The sequence below is a fragment of the Arachis ipaensis genome, chromosome B6, assembly GCF_059453495.1.
Source record: "Arachis ipaensis isolate K30076 ecotype BB chromosome B6, ASM5945349v1, whole genome shotgun sequence".
NCBI classification, from domain to species: Eukaryota; Viridiplantae; Streptophyta; class Magnoliopsida; order Fabales; family Fabaceae; genus Arachis; species Arachis ipaensis.
Window position 1 is genome coordinate 45,138,927 of NC_142441.1, and position 21,968 is coordinate 45,160,894.

Here is a 21,968-nt window from a genome sequence, read left to right on the forward strand (position 1 = left end):
TTCTGTTCTTGTTTAGGTGCTAATTGTTGTGGCTAAACCTTGGCAATTTTCTATTATTTACTGGGATTGCATTCTGCTGTTCCTTTTCTTATTAGTATGAGACAATGTTATTGTTACATTGAAAATTTTTTTTTCTTGAATTACCACTGCACTTCTTGTTAATATTACTTATTATCACTTACTCCTATTAGTTCACCCTTACATTGGTGCTTTCATTGGCCATGGCGGTGGTCGATAACACCTGGATGAAAGGGATGGAAGCAGATATTAAGTGATTGTTCCAGATGATTGAGACGGTATCCGAGGAGAATAGAACAGAGCGAGCTCGAGCTTCCGAGGCAACGGATCTCAAGCTAAATGCGATCCAGTCCTCTCTTGCTCAGCTTCTCAACAAGCGTCCTCGCGACCGCTCCCCTTCCCGTGATTCCCGGCATGGTTCGACCTCAGGCTACGATCCTTTCACACGCAATGGTCCTCATCTTCGAAGGGTGAACTTTGATCTGCCTAAGTTTAATGGTTCTGATGCCCTTGGTTGGATTTTTTCTCTCGATCAGTATTCTGAGTTCTTTCGAGTCCCAGAGGAGGAACAACTTGCAATTGCTGCAATCCATATGACAGGTATGGTCATTCCGTGGTACCAAATGTCGCAACGCTCTGCTCCTTTTTGATAATGGGCACAGTTGAAACACAAAATTGAACTTGAGTTTGGTCCTTCGTTGTTTGAGTCCCCAAGAGAATTGTTGTTTAAGTTACAACAATAAGGGTCTGTGGGAGATTATTATGCAGAATTTGTTGCCTTAGCCAATCGCACCAATCTTGAACCGCATGAGGCCTTGCGAGATTGCTTCGTAAGTGGTCTTCGGCTTGACATTCACCGAGAGGTGAAGGCACAATGCCCTCCATCTCTAATGCAGGCCGTCACACTCGCGTGGCTCTATGAAGACAAATTTTCCACTGTACCTCGCACTACCTATGGCCCCAACAATTTCCCTGCTCAGCAAGCTTCCTAAAACCCCAGCACTCCACAGCGGCCCACTGGCCGCAATAGCCTTCCCCCACTCTTACTCACCCCTAACCAGCGACCCTCCACCAGTAATTCCAAGAATTCCGTCAAGCGACTTTCCCCTACCGAAATTCAGAATCGTCGAGAAAAGGGCCTTTACTTTTGGTGCGATGAAAAATTTTCGGCATCGCATAAATGTGCTAACAAGCACTTGATGTTGCTACAATTGGCGGGAGAAGATGACCCTGCATTAGACGACCCTGGAGAGCTTTCCCAATCCGAGAGCGCCATTTTAGAGCAATTAGAGCAGGACGTCGTGGCACTAAGGGACCTTCCACCATTCGACTCAAAGCTATGCTAAACGGGTTGGAGGTGCAAGTTCTTATCGATGGGGGTAGTTCGGACAACTTCATTCAACCAAGGATTGCAAAGTTTTTAAACCTGCCAGTTGAACCTAGCCCTGGGTTCAAGGTTATTGTAGGGGACTTTGATGTTCTCACAGTGGAGGGATGCATTTCCAAGATCGATATTCATATACAAGGCTGCAAAATAACAATTCCTGAGGTATATGTCCTTCATGTAGCGGGTGGTGATATGGTAATTGGCACTACTTGGCTTGAAACCCTCAAGATCCACGTTGTTGATTATGACAATTCTTTTCTGCGATTTCTGCATCAAGGCAAATTTGTCACTATTCGTGGTGACAAGACCTTAGCTCCAGCACAAGCACAATTTCACCATATTAGAAGACTTGCTCAGACTGATTCTATAACCGAAGCCTTCACTCTTCAAGTCTATGGACCCTGTACTGATGTTATTGCTTCATAAATATGCGACGGTGTTTGATCAACCAGTTGGCCTACCTCTGCAGCAAGCTCAGGATCACAGCATTCCTCTTATCCAGGGAGCGGAAGCTGTGAAAGTTAGGCCGTATAGATTTCCGCATAGCCAGAAAGAATAGATTGAAGTCATGGTCCAGCAAATGCTTCATGAAGGTATTATCCAACCTAGTAATAGCCCCTTTTCCTCCCCTATTTTGTTAGTTAAGAAGAAAGATGGAATTTGGCATTTTTGCACCGATTATAGAGCCTTGAACAAAATTACAGTGAAGGATAGTTTCCGATTCTGACAGTTGAGGAACTACTCGATGAACTATTTGGTGCAACTTTTTTTTCGAAATTGGACCTTCAATCTGGTTATCACCAAATCTTGGTTAAACCAGAGGACCGATTCAAGATGGCGTTTTGCACGCACCAAGGTCACTATGAATGGCTTGTGATGCCTTTCGGCTTGACTAATGCGGCGGCCACCTTCCAAAGCTTGATGAATGATGTATTTCGACCATATTTAAGAAAGTTTGTCTTAGTCTTCTTTGATGATATTCTAGTATATAGTCCTTCTTGGCAGCATCACTTAAATCATTTGAAGATTGTCCTAAAGCTACTGCAACAAGAGACCCTGTATGCTAAGTTCACTAAGTGCCTTTTTGGTGTATCTGAGGTTGATTATTTGGGTCACACAATCTCATCTAATGGTGTCCACATGGATAAAGCAAAGGTTCAGGCTGTGCTGGATTGGAAACAACTAAAAAACCTCAAGCAGCTTAGGGGTTTTTTAGGTTTGACAGGGTACTATAGGCGGTTTATTAAAGGGTATGCGGCCATAGCTTCTCCGCTCACGGATTTACTAAAAAAAGATTCCTTCAATTAGAACGACAAAGCTGAATTGGCTTTCAACCAACTCAAGTATGCAATCACATCCCAACCAGTACTTGCCTTGCCTAACTTTGCACTACCCTTTGAAGTGGAAATGGATGCTTCGGGCAATGGTATAGGAGCAGTTTTAACACAAGGCAGGCACTCCATTGCATATTTTTCTAAGAAATTGACTCCTGCTATGCAGCGACAGTCGGCATATATTAGAGAATTTCATGCTATTACTAAAGCCATTGCAAAATTCAGACACTACCTCCTTGGACAAAAATTCATTATTTGCACCGATCAATCTTCACACGCTAGAGCAGCACAAATGGCTGCACAAATTGCTGGGCTATGACTTCGAGATTCAATATAAACCAGGAGCGAAAAATGTACCAGCCGATGCCTTGTCCTGATGTTTCTTGGCAGCCTGGTCTCGGCCTAAATTAGAATGGGTTCAAACCTTAAAGGGAGATATTGAAAAGGATTCTACTTTGAAGGACATCCTACAACGCTGCAGCAACAATACCAATGATGACTTGAACTATACTTGTAGGAATGGCTTGCTATTATGGCGAGGGCGTGTTGTGATTCCTATGCACAGTAGTTTAATTAAACTCATTTTGCATGAATATCATGACAGTAGCATTGGTGGGCACTTGGGAATCGCAAAGACAGTGGAGAGGATTTGCTCCCATTTTTATTGGCCTAATATGCAGTGGGACATTCGACGCTATGTCCTTTCGTGTGGCACTTGCCAACAGGCCAAGATGGAAACAAAATCACCAGCCGGCCTCCTGCAACCTCTACCCATTTCGGCTCAAGTATGGGAGGACATATGCATGGACTTTAAAACTGCACTACCTCCAGTTAATGGTTATTCAGTGATCATGGTCATCATTGACAGACTCACGAAGTTTGCACACTTTATTGCGCTCAAACACGACTTTAACAGCAAATCGGTGGCTGATGCGTTTATTAAAAATGTAGTGAAACTTCATGGCTTCCCCAGATCAATTGTCTCGAATAGGGACAGGGTGTTTGTGAGTAAATTTTGGCAACAATTATTCCAGCTACAAGGTACAAACTTGGCCATGAGTTTGGCATACCATCCGGAAACCGATGGTCAAAGTGAGGTGCTTAACAAGACGCTGGAAATGTACTTACGATGCTTCTTTTACGACACTCCCAAAAAGTGGATGGACATGCTTCCTTGGGCACAATATTGGTATAATACCTTTGCCCATAGAAGTATAAAAATGTCTCCTTATAAGGCCCTATATGGCAGAGAACCTCCTTCATTAGTTAAATACGAATGGTGCCAAGAAGATGAAGCGTCCCTACATGAGATGTTGTTAGCAAGGGATCATCTCTTGGAGTAGCTCAAGGCCAATCTATCCAGATCTCAGCAATATATGAAGCATTTCGCTGATAGAACCAGAAGAGATGTAGAGTTTGAGGTCGGCGACTAGGTCCTTGTGAAGTTGCAACCTTATCGGCAGCATTCAGTTGCCTTAAGGAAGAACTAGAAACTCGGTATGTGCTATTTTGGCCCCTTTAGGATCGACAAGAAACTTAGCGCGGTTGCTTATCGGTTGGCCCTGCCTGCAGAAGTTAAGATCCACAATGTTTTTCACATTTCCGCTCTCAAGCAATTTCGTGGGGACCATGATACACACTACTTCCCTCTCCCTCTTCAAACCACCGAGTTGGGCTCAATCCTGAAACCATACAAGGTAGTGGGGCAAAGAACCATATTACAAGATGGACAGGAAATGCCTCAATTACAGGTGCAGTGGGGACCGACTCCTGAGGCAGACACGACCTGGGAAAATGCTGACCAGCTTCGGAAGGCTTACCCGCATCTCAACCTTGAGGGCAAGGTTGAAGTTAATGGGGGGAGTAATGTAAGGAATAAAAATGAAAAAGAGTACGTGAAGGAAGGTCATGCAGAATCAGCACCAACAAGTGAGACGAAAAAGTTGGTTATTGGAAATGGACAGCTGTCAAACGATCCTTCAATTCAAGAAATCAGGAGAAGCACGAGGGGAAGGGTCATTAATAGAACGCTGGACGACTTTGAGTGGTAGCAATGCAGTGGTAACCTCATTCCCTTCTGAAATTCCTCCTCTGCTCTATTTTCTTCTTCTCAAATTCTTCCCTCTCTCTAGTCTAATTCTCTCTTCTGTTCTTGTTCAGGTGCTAATTGTTGTGGCTAAACCTAGGCAATTTTCCATCATTTACTGGGATTGCATTCTGCTGTTCCTTTTCTTATTAGTATGAGACAATGTTACTGTTACATTGAAATTATTTTTTTTTCTTGAATTACCATTACACTTCTTGTTAATATTACTTATTATCACTTACTCCTATTAGTTCACCCTTACACTTAAACTCATGACTTTTCAAATAACATTTCGAATAGAATCTCGGACTTCATAGGAATTTCAGCAGCACCTCCCCTAAAACATGGACCTTGCCACCCTCTCCGGGTCCCAACTAAACCATTTCACAACCCTCTTTAATGGGTTCAAAACCAAATCAGTTCGAAATCAAGCTAAATCTAAAAGTGCATACCATTTTCATATTTCAAGAAAACCAATTCAAACTCAAATCAATTTCTAAGGATTAAACTCGATTTCAAAACTTTAAAGAAACAAATTTAATGAAACGCTTCAAGAACAGTCCATTTCACAAAATCAAACAATAATCTAATTAAACAAACATTCATATCCATACAAAATAACCAAACAACACATAAGACTTATACAATCAGTAAAAAAACATTTCTCACATAAATATCTATATATAATAATTCTAATTTATAAAGTATGATTTTCTAAAGAGGCCCCTACCTCGATAAGCGAAACTATAACCCAAACGTGTCAACTGAACTCTTTTTCCTCAGCCCAAAATCAATGGAAATTGAACCTTCAACTCCGCTTGCTTTCTCAACAGCAGAACCAGCCTTAATCGCAACATGAAAACTCAGTTTCTAATTCCTAAAAGCATCAATATCACGGAAACCTTAAAACACATAATGAAAACTAATGGCGAGGATTCCAAGATAGAGACACTTACTGGACTAAAAGGAACAACGCAGAAGCCACAGCAACAACTCAATGACATGCAACATTTAGAACTTGAACCTATGACACCAAAACCTTAGATCCTTAAACAACTTAAAATAGAAATGCCGATTCAAAGGTTCTGGAACTAAAACGCTTACCCAAACAAGGAAGAACGGCTAAACTGAAAAAGCGGTAACTTCGATGGTGGTTCCGGCATTCACAGCCACGTTCCCAGTGACCCAAACGGCGGCGGAGGAGCTCAACGGCGACGACACATGCAGATTTGCGATGGCTACGGTTCTCCCCGGAGGCTCCCTCTCTTCGCGGTCCTATTGCTCGACTATGACTCGTGGGCGGTTTGGTGGTGATGACTCGGTGGCGTGGTCTCCCTCCAAGATCCGACGACAACGCGACAATGACGGTGAGGCGTGGTGCGACGGCGGTGCGACTTCTCTGCCCCTCAAATCTGCGCTCTTTCTCTCACTCTCAGATCTCCTCCCTTCTCTGTCAGCAGCGACAGCGACGGTGGCAGTGACGCCCACCGTGCCGCCTTCCCTTCTTCCCCCTCTCCTTGCTCTTTGCGGCCCCCTTCCCTCTTCCCCTTTTCTTTCTTTTTCTTCCTTTCATTTCTTTCTTTCTTTCTTCCAGCTGCTGTGTTATTTTTTTTTTTGTGTGTTAAGTGCGTGTTGAGTGTGTGTGACTGTGAGTGAGGGAAGGGTGGGGTACCGTATGTGTGTGTTAGTGTGGGTAAGGGTAAGTGTAGTGGGTTAGGGTTTAGGTTGGTGTGGTTTAGTTTAGGTATTTTTATTAAAAATAGGGATAGTAGTGTAATTTTATAAAATAATTAGAAAAGTAAAATAATAATTAAAAGCCAAATTAAATATAAAGTATCCATCTTTAAAAATATCTTTTAATTACAAATTTGTAAATTATTTTTAGTCAATTGCTAATTTAATAAAATTAGAGATAAGTAAATTAAATTTTTTTTTATTTATAAAATAAGGTTAAAAATCTAAATATTTAAAATTAAAGCATATAAAATATTCACTATTTTTCAAATATAAGAACTCTAAATAATAAATAAGAGTTTATTTAACTTTTATATAAAAAATATCTAAAATATAGTCTTAAATAAATATAATATATCATAAATAATTTATTAATAACTTTTCAAAATTAGGGGTCTTACATCCTACCCCACTTACAAAAATTTTTGTCCTCGAAAATTAACTTATTACACAAAATACTAAAATAGTTTTGAATACTTTACTTTTGTATATTTTAGAATAACAGAGGTGTTGGCATATATATATATATATATATATATATATATATATATATATATATATATATATATGTATGTATACAATTTTCCAAATACCGAATAACTCGTAAAACTTAGGTATAAGGAAAAAGTGTACTATAAAGCAAAAGTTACAAGATAGTTCAAAACAAAGATATCACATGGGGCTACTATTTTACCAAAACTTGAAGCACAAGAAGGTGCAAGTGTTCTAGTTAGGTGTGTGCAAAAAAAAGGGGGTATCTAGGTGGCAAAAGTTTGAAAACAGGTTAATGTAAACAAACAGGATAACGTCTGCGCACAGACCTCATACCAACTTCAGAACTTCAACTTCCTAGCTCCATCAGTCACTTCACAACCCCATAACCCGTCACAAGCCTAAAATCCACAAACTTTTACGAGGAACAAACTACCACACTCCTCATAACGTTGCACACTTACCGATCCACCTTTCACGTTAACGAACAACATTTTTAAAGTTTTGTTTGCTATGTCTAAAGGTCATATGTAACGCTATGGCAATCCTCAAGTTTATTCAGAAGAATACAAGACCAAAGAAAAGTAGGACAAGTGCCAAGGACAGCGTCCGCAAGAGTTTGAGAGAATTGTTAAAAATTACAAGCAGATGCGGAGGTAAAAGCAGTGAAGGGTGCTGGAAGGAAAATCGATTGACAACCTTGAGGGTTAGAAAATAATACAGCGATTTGAAAGGAATCCATCTGAGTCAAAGAGTATGAGGGTTATAGAAAAAGAAAATCTAAGGCCAAAGACAAAACTCACAAAATTTGAGTATAAATGAAACTCTTTCGAATGGATTGCCCAAAAGAATCGGAACTTCAGAAAAATTATTTTACATTCCAAAAGAAAAGTATGCAACAACACTTTGTAAAAGAATAATGAAAACATAGATGTGATATTATTTTAATACAAACTCAGGTTGAAGAAGATCATATAAAGTTTGAAAAGGTAAGAATAAAAAGAGTAAAGTACCAACCCGATCCCTGTCCATTTTCCAAAATGACAAGACGACCCTTAACCAAAAACTCGTTCCATTACGGTCCCTGACCCTGTACTCCGTCTGCCAACCCGGTCCTTCTGTTAGTTTCACGGCGAAAACTCGACGAAAATTGCTGATGTGTCAGGTTCAAAAATGGACAGGGACCTAATTGTCTCTAAATTTAAATTGGTTAGGGGTTTATTTATCCTTATTATTCTTTAAATAATATTTTTAATTATATTTTTATTCATTATATTAATATTCTTTTTTTAATAAAGAAGTACGAACTAATTAATAAATTATTTAAATTTAAAAATATCATTTATTATGAAACCAAATAAATAATTTTTAAATATATAAATAATAAACATTAAAATTCAGTTAATATATTAATAATAATAATAATCCTATGATATACTATCAGTATTATAACTAATGAATACATTATTTGATATATAGTAAACTTTTTTTGACTAGTAACAAATTTAATTTTTTATCTCTTTAAACTAAATTAATAATTCTATTATGTTTTATTTCATTTAGTATTAGTAGCCTACTCATAGTATATTTTAGTGCAAAGATATCAAATAGAATTATTAATTTAGTTTAAAGAGATAAAAAATTAAATTTGTTATTAGTAAAAAAAAAAGTTTACTATATATCAAATAATGTGTTCATTAGTTTTTACTTTATTGTGAAAATTAGCTAGATCATAATATTAATAATATATCATAGGGTTATTATTATTAATGTATTAACTGAATTTTAATGTTTATTATTTATATATTTAAAAATTATTTATTTGGTTTCATAATAAATGATATTTTTAAATTTAAATAATTTATTAATTAGTTTGTACTTATTTATTAAAAAAAGAATATTAATATAATGAATAAAAAAATAATTAAAAAATATTGTTTAAATAATAATACGGACAAATAAACCCCTAACCAATTTAAATTTAGAGACAACTAGGTCCCTGTCCATTTTTTAACCTAACATGTCAGCAATTTCTGTCGAGTTTTTGCCGTGAAACTGACAGAAGGACCGGGTTAGCAGACGGAGTACAGGATCAGGGACCGTAATGGAACGTATTTTTGGTTAAGGGTCGTCTTGTCATTTTGGGAAATGGACAGGGACCGGGTTGGTACTTTACTCGAATAAAAAGGCTTAGGTGCATCACTAACCAAACGCATGCATAAAACTGGCATATAGTCAAAAGAAAGATCAAGTTATATTATATTTAAACAATTTCCAAGTTTAAAAACAGAGTAGGAGAGTTTCGAAAGTGGAAATCACAACCAAGAGAGTTTCGAAAGTGAAAATTACAACCAACCCTAGTTCTCAAAGCCTAGTCATTAGTTATAAGACTTAAATAGTGATTAGAAAAGATTAGTAAACTAAGAAATGATTAAAATGGAAAAAAAAAAGAAAAAAACAATTTTTAGCAACCGAGTGTAATCTTAAAATTCAGAATGCACTAGAAAGAAAAGTTAGCTTGCTTTCAAAAAAGGATCTCACTTCAAAGGAAATCAAGCAGGATTCACAAAGCTGGAAATAACGAAAAAATTTTCAGGTGATTCGATGAATTTACAGAACTTACAAAGAGGGACAACTCAGTCGACAATGATTTCTCAAAGATTTTCAAAGATCTTTTTGATGTATCAAACAATTCAAAAATACATCAAAGAACACATGAGTCAAGATAAAGGGTTTTAAACAAATGAGGCAGTTATTTCAAGGAATTTCAAATAAACATATACATTTAAGATCAAACAAGAATGCATATGAACAAGAGAGCAGAATTGGAAGATAATCCGATTATTCTACAAGAAAAGAATCGCAAACAAGAACCTCAGAGCATACCAAGAAAGAACAAGTCACATGACATCTGCAGAGTTCGAGACACCTAACCGAGTAACCTTGAGAATTAACTCCTAACGTTCCCAAAACCCGCGATTCGCTTTACCTATAACTTGTATATCATCTATGATAACCCATTAGTGCTTCCATATACACAATCCACTAGTGTTAAGCCGGCCAAACTTAATACCAGGAATTATGCAATGCAAGACTAATAGCATTAATCAATAGACCGTCATGTGCATAAAGCTCTAATTCTTGTTACCCGAACAAGACCTACTACATGACTGATGAATGAAAAATTGATGGTAAAGAATTCACAAATGAAATCTCATTGCAATATAGTTTCTAAACCAATAATGATCCTTTCATACAAAAATTTGTTTGTCACAGGTACAAACCCCTAATAAAACTAAGAACCGAAATATTTAAACCTCGGGTCGTCTCTCAAAGGAATTGCAGGGTAGTGTTCTTGTTATTGGCTATGGAAATGTATATATTAGGGTTTTGAATGAGAAACAAGAAAAGTAAATGATAAAGGAATTCAAATGACAAAAAGGTCTTGCAAGGTTTGGTGGTCAAGGATCTCTATCCTTATCACTAACCACAATATGATAATTGCAAGGATTGATCCCACTAAGTCATCCTTTAACAAGTAAAGAAAGTCAAATGAGCTATATCAATCCAAGTCCACAAGTCCTAGCTATTCACTAATTGAATTAATGAAACCTAGAGTCAATGGCTACCAACTATCAATCACTTGGACATTAGTAACTCAAGAATTCCCAAATTACCTTCCCAAGCTAAGAACATAAAATTCTACTCTAACATCCTTTCAAGCATTTTGACAAACACTTGGAAGGTATAAAAGGAAAGCATAGTAAATTGACAACAAGAATGAAATCTAACAACAACTTATTGCAAAGAATTAACAACAACAATCAAAGAAAGCACAATTAACATGAATTACCTCAAATTGCCTTAAAAGAAAATAAAAGGAACAAGAGTAGATCAATAACAAAGTATAGAAACAAAATAGAGGAAATTACAACAAGAGAATAGAAGAACAAGATGTAGCAACAAAGAATTGAAAGGTAGAAGTATATGAAAGCATGAATTAAAACCTAGATCTAAGCTTATTAACCTAAACTTAATCCTAATTCTAGAGAGAAGAGAGAGCTTCTCTCTCTAGAAACTAACTCTAAAACTAAACTAACTAACTATGTGTAAAGTGATGGAATGATGTGATTGATGCTTCTCCCCTTCAATCCTTGGTCCTTTTAAGTGTTTTGGAACCAAAGTTGGTTCAGATTGGGCCCCACAACCTCTATGAATTCGCCAAGCACGATTTCACTTAAAAATCACATGCCAGCACCGACGCGTATGCGTATAGCACGCGTGCGCGTCCCTGGGGTTTTACGATCCACGTGTGCGCGTTTCGTGCGTGTGCGCGTGGATGAGTGCAACCAAATCTTTGGTTTTTTCCATGTGTTCTCCACTTTGCATGCTTTCCTCTTCACTCCTTTGATCCATTCTTAGCCTATTCAACCTGAAATCACTTAACAAACAAATCAAGATATCTAGTGGAATCAAAGGTGAAGTAAAATCATCAAATTAAAGGCTTAAAAGCATGTTTTCACACTTAAGCACAAAATGAGGGAGAATCACAAAACCATGCTATTTCATTGAATAAATGTGAGAAAATGTTGATAAAATGCTCTAAATTCAACATAAGATAAACCCTAAAAATGGGGTTTATCAATGACAGACGCTCAGAGTATGCAATTGAAGCATAGTCGATCCATTCCTCAGGCTCTATAGGAAGGACCGCTCTGATACCATAATGTAACACCCTAACTATCAAATCAAAAAGGCTTCCGGCTGCGCCACTCTGATAACTCGAGTATTACGATGACTCTTAAATTATTTAATAATAAAATATGAACCTGTTTAAAACTTAAACCGGGTAACCGCTCAAAAAACTTTTTAATAGATAACATACATCCATACCTACCATGCAAATATCAATACTTACAAAGGACACATATATATACATATTATTAATTTTTACAAGAATTACATAATAAAAATCCTATCCTTCTAATAAAAACTTGTAAGAATAAAGGCGAGGGAAAAAGTAACTAGTACAACACAGCACAGCATTTAAACAGAAACGAAATAACTAAGCTCTTCCGAACTTCGTCGTCCATAACCTGAAAAGAAAAGACCTGTAGGGGAGTGACAATATCGTCCTCGCTGGTTCTCACTATAGGGTTAGAGAATTACTATAATAGGATATGTAAAAATGAAATTGTTTCTAGAGTACAGTGATTAGTAGCCGCCTTATGTATCTTTTCAAACCAAAGATTTAATATCAAAAATCTAAAATCTTTTCTAAAAGAGAAAACTGTTAATTCTTTAAAAATCCAAAAGCCTTTTTTAAAGTTTTTTCTAGACAGCATGAATGACCAAGCTGTTCCAAGCATAGGTTCATTAAGTCTATGCTGAACCAGTTTAGTTTTTCATACTTTTCTAAAACAAATACTTTTCTAAACCACAGTAGATTCACCACAAATTCAACCAATTTCAATCACAAACACAAGTAAGAAGGTTCAAACACAAACAAGCCGTTACATCAAATAGAGCAATTAGCAATTAAACATAATTATTCACATAGGCAAACCAATTACAATATTCATACCCAAACAATGTCACATAGATGCATATGATGAATGTCTGCCCTATGGCTGATGAGTCTCATCTGTCGGTTATCAAGCCAACTTGACAAGTTCGGCTGCTAAACCCTGGACTGACCCCCGATGCGCATCCCAAGAGTCTATGCATAGCTTTTTCTCATATTGATAAATTGCTCAATGGGAGTCAACCTTCTCGGGAATTTAGAGTGCCCGATCACATCTTACATCGTAGGGTCAACAGAGTATCGAGTCTCGACCTGGAACACATGCTGGCAAACCACGGTACTTTACCCAAAAAAACCCGTGTCTCAGATAAAAGAAGTGCAAAAGCCACATATTCATTTATTCATCATCATTTCCGCACATCATTAATAATTCATATCAAATCAATCATCATTCAAGCCATAAGTCATTTTTTTTTTCAAATCTTTACTTGGAAACCAAAATCAATCCATCTCAGTCTTAACTTTAAAATCCTCATTTCTCAAATCATTCCAAACTCATAAACCACATTTCCTTAAACATAAATTTCTCTTTTCTAAAACAAGTCACCCTCCTCAACATCTTTCCGTAATAGAATTTGGTAACAAAAGTCCCTCAGCAGAGTCTCAAGTCTTTAGGGGAGAATAACCTAACTCATTTCTTCAAATTCATTTAAAATCCTTAAAACCTTAGCTTTTTTATTTGAATGAATAAAAATAGAATTTAATCCAAACCCAATCGTGTAATTGATTACTCCGAACAAATTTTCAAAATTATTTCTTTTACTTAAACCAAAAACCACTTTCAATTGCCTGATAAAATCCGAAGCATTTCCAACGGCTCGGAGCAAAATTCAGAATTTAAAGAATACTTTAATCTTCCTTCTAAAATGTCATAAGGAAAAGAGGTTTTATCAATCGAAATTCACCTTCCTTCAAAATCACTAAAAACTCCTCCAATTGAAACCCTCAAGTTAAATTCAGAAACATAAACCCTTTTCACATCCAAAACGGCTTAAAACATAAGTTTCTTCTAAATGTCTTACACCAAAAAATATAATACCTTTCTCAAGAAATAAAACTAAATCATAGTTCTCTTTTCAATGAGTCATTTCAAAATACAATTCATCTCTTTCTTAAATAGTTCAAGTAAAATAGTACAAGTCTTAAACTCATGACTTTCCAAATAACGTTTCGAATAGAATCTCAGATTTCATAGGAATTTCGGCAGCACCTTGATGACTGGACTTTTGTGTGGCTTAGAATTCACAATTGAAATCTCGTTGTAAAGTATAGCTTCTAAACCAACAATAATCCTTTCATACAAAAATTTGTTTGTCACAAGTAACAAACCCCTAAATTCTATAAACCGAAGTATTTAAACCTCGGGTCGTTCTCCCTAGGAATTACAATGAAGTGTCTTGCTATTGGTTATGAATTATTTTTGGGGTTTTGATATGGAGCATGAAAGATAAATGGCAAGAAAGTAAACTAATGGCTAAAAAGGTCTTGGCAAGGGTTGGTGGTCAAGGATCTCTATCCTAATCACTAACCACAATATGAGAATTGGCAAGGATTGATCTCATTAAATCATCCTCTAACTAGTAGTAAAGGAAAGTCAAATAAGCTATATCAATCCTACTCCATAAGTCCTAACTCTCCACTAATTCAATTAGTGAGAACTAGAGTTAATGGATCCCAATCATCAATTACTTGGACATTAGTAACTCAAGAGTTCCTAAGTTACCTTTCCAAGCCAAGAACATAAAACTCTACTCTAAAATCCAACCAAGCATTTCATCAAACACTTGGAAGGCACAAAAGAAAAACATAGTAAATCAACAACAAGAATTAATTCTAACTACAATCAAATGTAAAGAATTAACAACAACAATTAAAGGAAACAGGATCTACATGAATTACCTCTTATTGAATTGAAAGAAAATGGAATGAACAATAGTAGATCTACAACAAAACATAAGAACAACATAAAGGGAATTGCAACAAAAGAATGGAAGAATGGTGAATGTAACAACAAGGAATTGAAAGGTAGAAGGAGATGAAAGCATGAATTAAAATCTAGATCTAAGGTTATTGAACTAAACCTAATCCTAATTCTAGAGAGAAGTGAGAGCTTCTCTCTCTAGAAACTAACTCTCACTACTAAACTAAGCTAAAAACTAAACTAATGATAACTAACATCTAAAGTATGAAAAGTATCTTCATTCCCCCTTCAATCCTTGGCTTAAATAGCATCAGAAATGAGTTGGATTAGGCCCACAAGGCTTTAGAATTCGCTGGCCACATTTTGTTTTAAGTGAACCAGGTGGCAGCAATGGCGCGTGCGCGTACTATGCGCGTACGCGTCACCATGCATGGTTCAACCATAGCAAATCGTATATCGTTTCGAAGCCCCGGATGTTAGCTTTCCAACCCAACTAGAATCGCATCATTTGGACCTCTGTAGCTCAAGTTATGGCCGATTAAGTGCGAAGAGGTCGGCTTGATAGCTTTCCGGTTCTTCCATTTCTTCATGAGTTCTCCAACTTTTCATGCTTTCTTTCTTCATTCCCTTGATCCAATCTTTGCCTCCTAAACCTTAAATCACTTAACAAACATATCAAGGCATCTAATAGAATCAAGGTGAATTAAATTTAGCTATTTTGAGTCCTAAAAAGCATGTTTTCACATTCAAGCACAATTAAAGGAGAATATACAAAACCATGCTATTTCTTGAATAAATATGGGTAAAAGGTGATAAAATCCCCTAAATCAAGCACAAGATAAACCCTACAAATGGGGTTTGTCACACCTCCCATAAAACTTGGACCTTGTCACCCTCTCCGGGTCCCAACTATACTTTTCCACAACACTCTTTAACGGGTTCAAAATCAAATTATTCAAAATCAAGCTGAATCCAAAAGTGCATACCATTTTCATATTTCAAGAAAAATAATTCAAACTCAAGTCAATTTCCAATGGATTAAACTCGATTTCAAAAGTTTGAAGAAACAACTTTAAAGAAACGCTTCAAGAACTGTCTGTTTCACAAAACCAAACAATAATCTAATCAAACAAACATTCATATCCATCCAAGACAAACAAACAATACATAAGACTTATACAATCACTAAAAATACATTTCTCACATAAATATCCATATATAATGATTCCAATTTATAAAGTATGGTTTTCTAAAAAGGCCCCTACCTCGATAAGCAAAACCATAACCCAAACATGTCAACTGAACTCTTTTCCCTCAGCCCAAAATCAACGGTAAATTGGACCCTCAGCTCCGCTTGCTTTCTCAACAGCAGAACCAGCTTTAATCGCAACATGCAAACCCGGTTTCTAATTCCTAAAAGCATTAATATCGCGGAAATTTTAAAACAGATAACAAAAAACTAATGGTGAGGATTCCCAGATAGAGACATTTACTGGAATAAAAGGAACAATGCAGTAGCCACAGCAATAACTCAACAACATACAACATTCAGAACTTGAACCTTTGACACCAAAACCTCAGATCCTTAAACAACTTAAAACAGAAATGCCGATTCAAAGGTTTCGAAACAAAACGCTTACCCAGAAAAGGAAGAACAAATGAACTGAAACAGCGGTAACTCCGATGGTCAACGGTGACGGCGCATGCAGATCGGCCACGGCTACGGTTCTCTCTGGCAGCTCCCTCTCTTCACAGTCCTGTTGCTCGACAACGACTCGTGTGCAGTTCGACGGTGACGGCTCGGTGGCGTGGTGCAGCGGCAGCGCAACTTCTCTGCCCCCTCAAGTCCGCACACTTTCTCTCACTCTCAGATATCCTCTCTTCTCTCAGCAGTGGCGGCAACGGTGGCAGTGACGCCCACCGCGCCGCCTTCCCTTCTTCCCCATATCCTTGCTCTTCACGGCCCCCTTCCCTCTTCCCCTTTCCTTTCTTTTTCTTCCTTTTTTTTCTTTCTTTCTTTTTTCCAGCTGCTGTGTTATTTTTTTTGTGTGTTGACTGTGTGTGACCGTGAGTGAGGGAGGGGTGGGGTACTGTGTGTGTGTTAGTGTGGGTAAGGATAAGTATAGTGGGTTAGGGTTTAGGTTGGTGTGGTTTAGTTTAGGTATATTTATTAAAAATAGGGGTAGTAGTATTAAAAGCCAAATTAAATATAAAGTATCCATCTTTAAAAATATCTTTTAATTACAAATTTGTAAATTATTTTCAGTCAATTGCTAATTTAATAAAATTAGAGATAAGTAAATTAAATTTTTTTCTTTATTTATAAAATAAGGTTAAAAATCTAAATATTTAAAATTAAAGCATATAAAATATTCACTATTTTTCAAATATAAGATCTCTAAATAATAAAAAAGAGTTTACTTAACTTTTATATAAATATCTCTAAAATATAGTCTTAAATAAATATAATACATCATAAATAATTTATTAATAACTTTTCAAAATTAGGGGTCTTACATCCTACCCCACTTACAAAAATTTTTGTCCTCAAAAATTAACTTAATACACAAAACATTAAAATAGTTTTGAATATTTTACTTTTGTATATTTTAGAATAATAGAGGTCTTGGCATATATATATATGTATACAATTTTCCAAATATCGAATAACTCGTAAAACTTAGGTGTAAAGGAAAAGTGTAGTATAAAGCAAAAGTTACAAGATAGTTCAAAATAAAGATGTCACATTGGGCTATTTTACCAAAACTTCAAGCACAAGAAGGTGCAAGTGTTCTAGTTAGGTGTGTGCAAAAACAAAGGGGGTATCTAGGTGGCAAAAGTTTGAAAACAGGTTAACGTAAACAAGCAGGATAACATCTACGCACAGACCTCGTACCAACTTCAGAGTCACTTCACAATCCCATAATCCGTCACAGGCCTAACATCTGCAAACTTTTATGAGGAACAAACTACCACACTCCTCATAACGTTGCACACTTACCGATCCACCTTTCATGATATTTATTTGCTCTAATTGGGTAGATTTCATCAACTTTCCTTGCATTTATTCAAGGAAACAGCTTGGTTTTGTAAATTCTCTATAAATTGTTCTCAAAAGTAAAAACATGCTTTTTAGGCCCTTAATTGCTAAATTTTATTCACTTTAATTCCATTTGATGTCTTGATGTGTTTGTTGAGTGATTTCAGTCTTGTAAGGCAAAGATTAGATTGAAGAAGTGAGGAAAAAGCATGCAAAAGTGGAGAATTCATGAAGAAATGGAGTTTGGAGCTTTTCAGCAAGTGTGCATATGCACAGGTGGAAGCGTGCAGTTATGCATACGCACAACTCTTCGTGCGTATGTGATGGCTGCGGAATACCGTCGGTAAGGAATTTCACAAGATTTTCGCATTGCAAGTATAGCCCTCAACCGACAAATAATCCGCGAATCAAATTTCGAAGGAATTGGTTGTCACAAGTTTAACCCTAATAAAAATAACTGAAGTATTCAAACCTCGGGTCGTCTCACAAGGAATGGGCAAACATGTGCTTCAACATTGGTTAGAATTCCGGGGTTGCAAGTCATGAGCAAGAATTTAAACTAAGAATCGTAACAAGCAAGTAATCTTGAAGTGCAAGAAACTAATTCAATAACTAAGGCAAGATGTGAGAAATTCCAAACTAATAAGATAACATCCAATATAATTCTACTCTAAGACTAACCAAATAACTATGACTAAGACAAAGCAATTAGGATTTTTTGGGTTTTCAAATATGAATAATAAAGCAACTCTTGGCTAGACATGGGAATTGGGGTCACTATCCTTGTTTAATAACCATATCTTGATAATTATGAGGAACCAAACTCATTAAGTTTACTTCTATACTTGAAGTATGTTAAATGGTTTAGTCAACATCAACCCATAAGGTCCAACCTAGCTACTAATTGACTTAGTGGTAGGCTAGTGTCAATGGCTATCAAATTGACCACTAAGGGTTCCCAAATCATCAAATCCATTAGACCCAATGACTCAAGTTTATCCAATTCCCTTAGCCTAGACCAAGAGTAAAGAGAACTACTCTATAATCAAAGGAAATATTTCATCAAACACGTGGTAAGCATTACTAAAAAAACATATTCATATTGCAATTAAATTGAAATTAACAAGTACCCACTAACAATTATCAACATACAATCACTCAAACAACACAATTAACCATGAAAATCGTCAATGTAACATTAACAATTCAAGATTCACAAGATTCATGAAATGGGTATAAAATGACAATTGACAGGAAAACATAAAACTAATACAAGATCTAAACAAAAGTATGCTAAGGAATTCAAATTAAGCAATCAAAACTAGTAATTAACAAGATCCAATTCAGAATTCAACAAGGAAAAATTAAATCAAAGCTAGATCTAGAGAGGAACAAGGGTTTCTCTCTCTAGAAAAACAAGAACAAAAAAAACTAGCTAAAAATTGTGTCTAAGTGTGAATGAATGATCCCCCCCTTTCCCCCTAGCATCCTTGGGTCTTTTCTATGCAGAACCAGCTTGAATTTGGGCCTTTTGAGCCTCAAAAATTGCCAGGCACGATTTCCTTTAATGAGGTCACGTGCATCTTGTCGCGCGTACGCGCCATTTGTGCGTGCGCGCCAATTGATTTTGTGATCCACGCGTACGCGCCATGTACGCATGCGCGCCGGTGTGGATTTCTCTAATCTATGCGGATGCGCCGATCTTTGTGCGCCACTTCCAGCTGTCCACATCCACGCGTACGCGTGAGGTGCGCATGCGCGCCCATGCTGAAATTCTCAAAATCCAAATCTTCATGTTCCTTTCTCTTATGCATGCTTTCTTTCTCTCTTCTAGGCCATTCTTGCGCTATAAATTCTGAAATCACTCAACAAACACGTTATGGCATCGAATGGTAATAAAAGAGGATCAAAATATAGCAATTCTAAGGCAAAAGAAGCATGTTTTTTATCATGGAGCAATATTAGGAAGGGAACACAAAACCATACAATTCTTGTGGATAAGTGTGAAAAATATTGACAAAACTCCCCAAATTTTACACAATATAAACAACAAAATTGGGGTTTATCAGTATGCACAAGTGGAAAAATTAGAAAGTGTGCATACGCACAGGTCCCAGCACGTGACCTCATTAATGCAATTCACTGGCAGCGAATTTTGGGCCTCCAAAACCCAATCCAACTCATTTCTAAAACTATTTCAACCCTAATTCAAGAGGAGGCAAGGGGGAAGCAATTAGGTTTAGATTTTTCCATGTTTTTGTCTTAGTTTTCTAGAGAGAGAAGCTCCCCCTTCTCTCTAGAATTTAGGTTTTCTTAGTTAATTTCTCTTTAATTTCAATTACTAATTCTTATTTTAATGTAATTTCATTTATGTTTTCATGCTTTAATGTCTTAATTCTCTTAGTTCTTCTTCTTAATTTCTTTTTTATGTCACTTTTTATTTTATGAACACTCTCGTAAATCTTAATTTTCTATTAATACAATTTAATGTTTCTTTGCTTATTGTAATTTAATTGAGTTGTTATTATTTGTTTTCATGCACTTGGTAGCTTTAGATTTTATTTTGATTGCAATTTAATATGCTTTTATTTTCATGCACACTAAGTATTTGATAAAAATGCTTGGATTAGTTTTTACTTAGTTTTTCCTCACTCTTGGCTTGGAATTGAGGACTTTGGTGACCTTGAGTCATTGATGTCCATTCTTAATTAATATATAAGAGTAGTTAGTTGATTTGGTTTTCACTAACTCTAAGCCTTCCATTAATAGAGTTGGCTAGGACTTGTGGATTGAGATCAACTATGCCTATTTGACTTATCCTCGATGTTAGGGTTGACTAAGTAGGATTAACTCTTCATAATTATCATATGTTTGTGGTTAATGTCTAGGATAGGTAACATTGACTTTCAATCCTTACCAAGAGGTTTATTAGCATTTGAATTTTCCTTTCTTTGATTAATTGCCTTTGAATTTAATTGCTTTGATATTTAGTTATTGTTTGCTTATTCACTTTCTTGCTATTTACATTTCTTTCTTCTCTTGCCATCAACCCCATTCACTCACAGCCAATAATTGAGCACTTAATTACAACCCCTAGGGAAGACAACCCGGGGGGGTTTAAATACTCTTGGTTATTTGTGTTGAATTATGACAATTCTTATTTTAAACTTTGATTGATGGTCAATTGTTGGGTTTGGACTATACTTGCAACGGAGATATTCTATCTTGAGAAAAATTCCTAACCCACTTTAGGCCATCATCACAACCTCATAAATACCAACAATTATCAATCTCAACAATACCAACATTTTGATCCTATCTTATGGTTATCTAACCTAAGTTTTAACGACACATTACATTTTAGTTACGAGAAACTGAAACCATACCTTGGCTGATTCCTCGTTAATCTCGAAACACCTCAAGCATTCACCGTACTACAAGCTCCTCAACTTCATCCCTCACCAACGAAACTCAGCTTCCAAAACTTGATGTCAAGCTTCCAAATTCTCAAATTGACTCCATCCAACAATCAATTTCAATCTATTATCATTATTACCACGATAATCAAAATAGATTTCACTAATTCAACGTTATACAAAGGATTTGAGGGTTCTTATCTGACCCACACTCCAACGAGCTAAGCCCGACAATACCCGCAAGCTAATTCGACCATAAACACCAAAATTACACAAAAATTCAACATAATACCCATTGAATTTTGAAATTAGGAAAAGAGAAAATTGAAACTGGAAGTGAGTTCTTTACCAAATTATTGGGTGAGTTTTGTAGAAGATTCCGAGACGAACGCGTGGCCACTGACGGCTCGTCAATTGGAGCTCCGGATTAAAAGTTATGATCAAATAAAATATTGATCAAATTAGGACAAGGGTTTGGTGAACTCCCCTTCCCTACCGGCGTGTGTTTTGTGTTTTTAATGGGGAAGGGTTGAGTTTCATGACTTTTATACTTGGGCCTTGGACCCAATACGGGCTCGGTTCGTCTGGTTCGGTCCGTTCGGCCTAAACTTGGGACAAATTCTTTAAAATTAGTGTCAAAATTCATATTTTAATTAATCCTACCTTATTAAACTATAAAATTATGTTTTCTAATTTTTTGGATTAATAATTAATTTATTAGCTCATTATATTACTAATTTTGCGAGTTTTACAACCGTCAGAATGAAATTCATCAAACCCATAATAATAGCGAAGGATTTCACCACTTCGGAGAAAAAAAAAGCTTTTTATGATATTTATGCTACTGCTGCTGCTACTTGCAGTGCAATGAGGCGAGAAAATTGAAATAGCATTTTTTTTTCATAGTGAGGGCTAGACACACCCAGCCCACACACCTAGAACGGTCCCTCCTAGAA

At 36.4% G+C, this 21,968-nt stretch overlaps 1 pseudogene; it reads left to right on the forward strand.

Annotated features, from left to right (window-relative positions):
- The first annotated feature begins 221 nt into the window (after positions 1–221).
- LOC148555382 (uncharacterized) lies at positions 222–2,132 on the forward strand (annotated as a pseudogene).
- Positions 2,133–21,968: the final 19,836 nt, after the last annotated feature.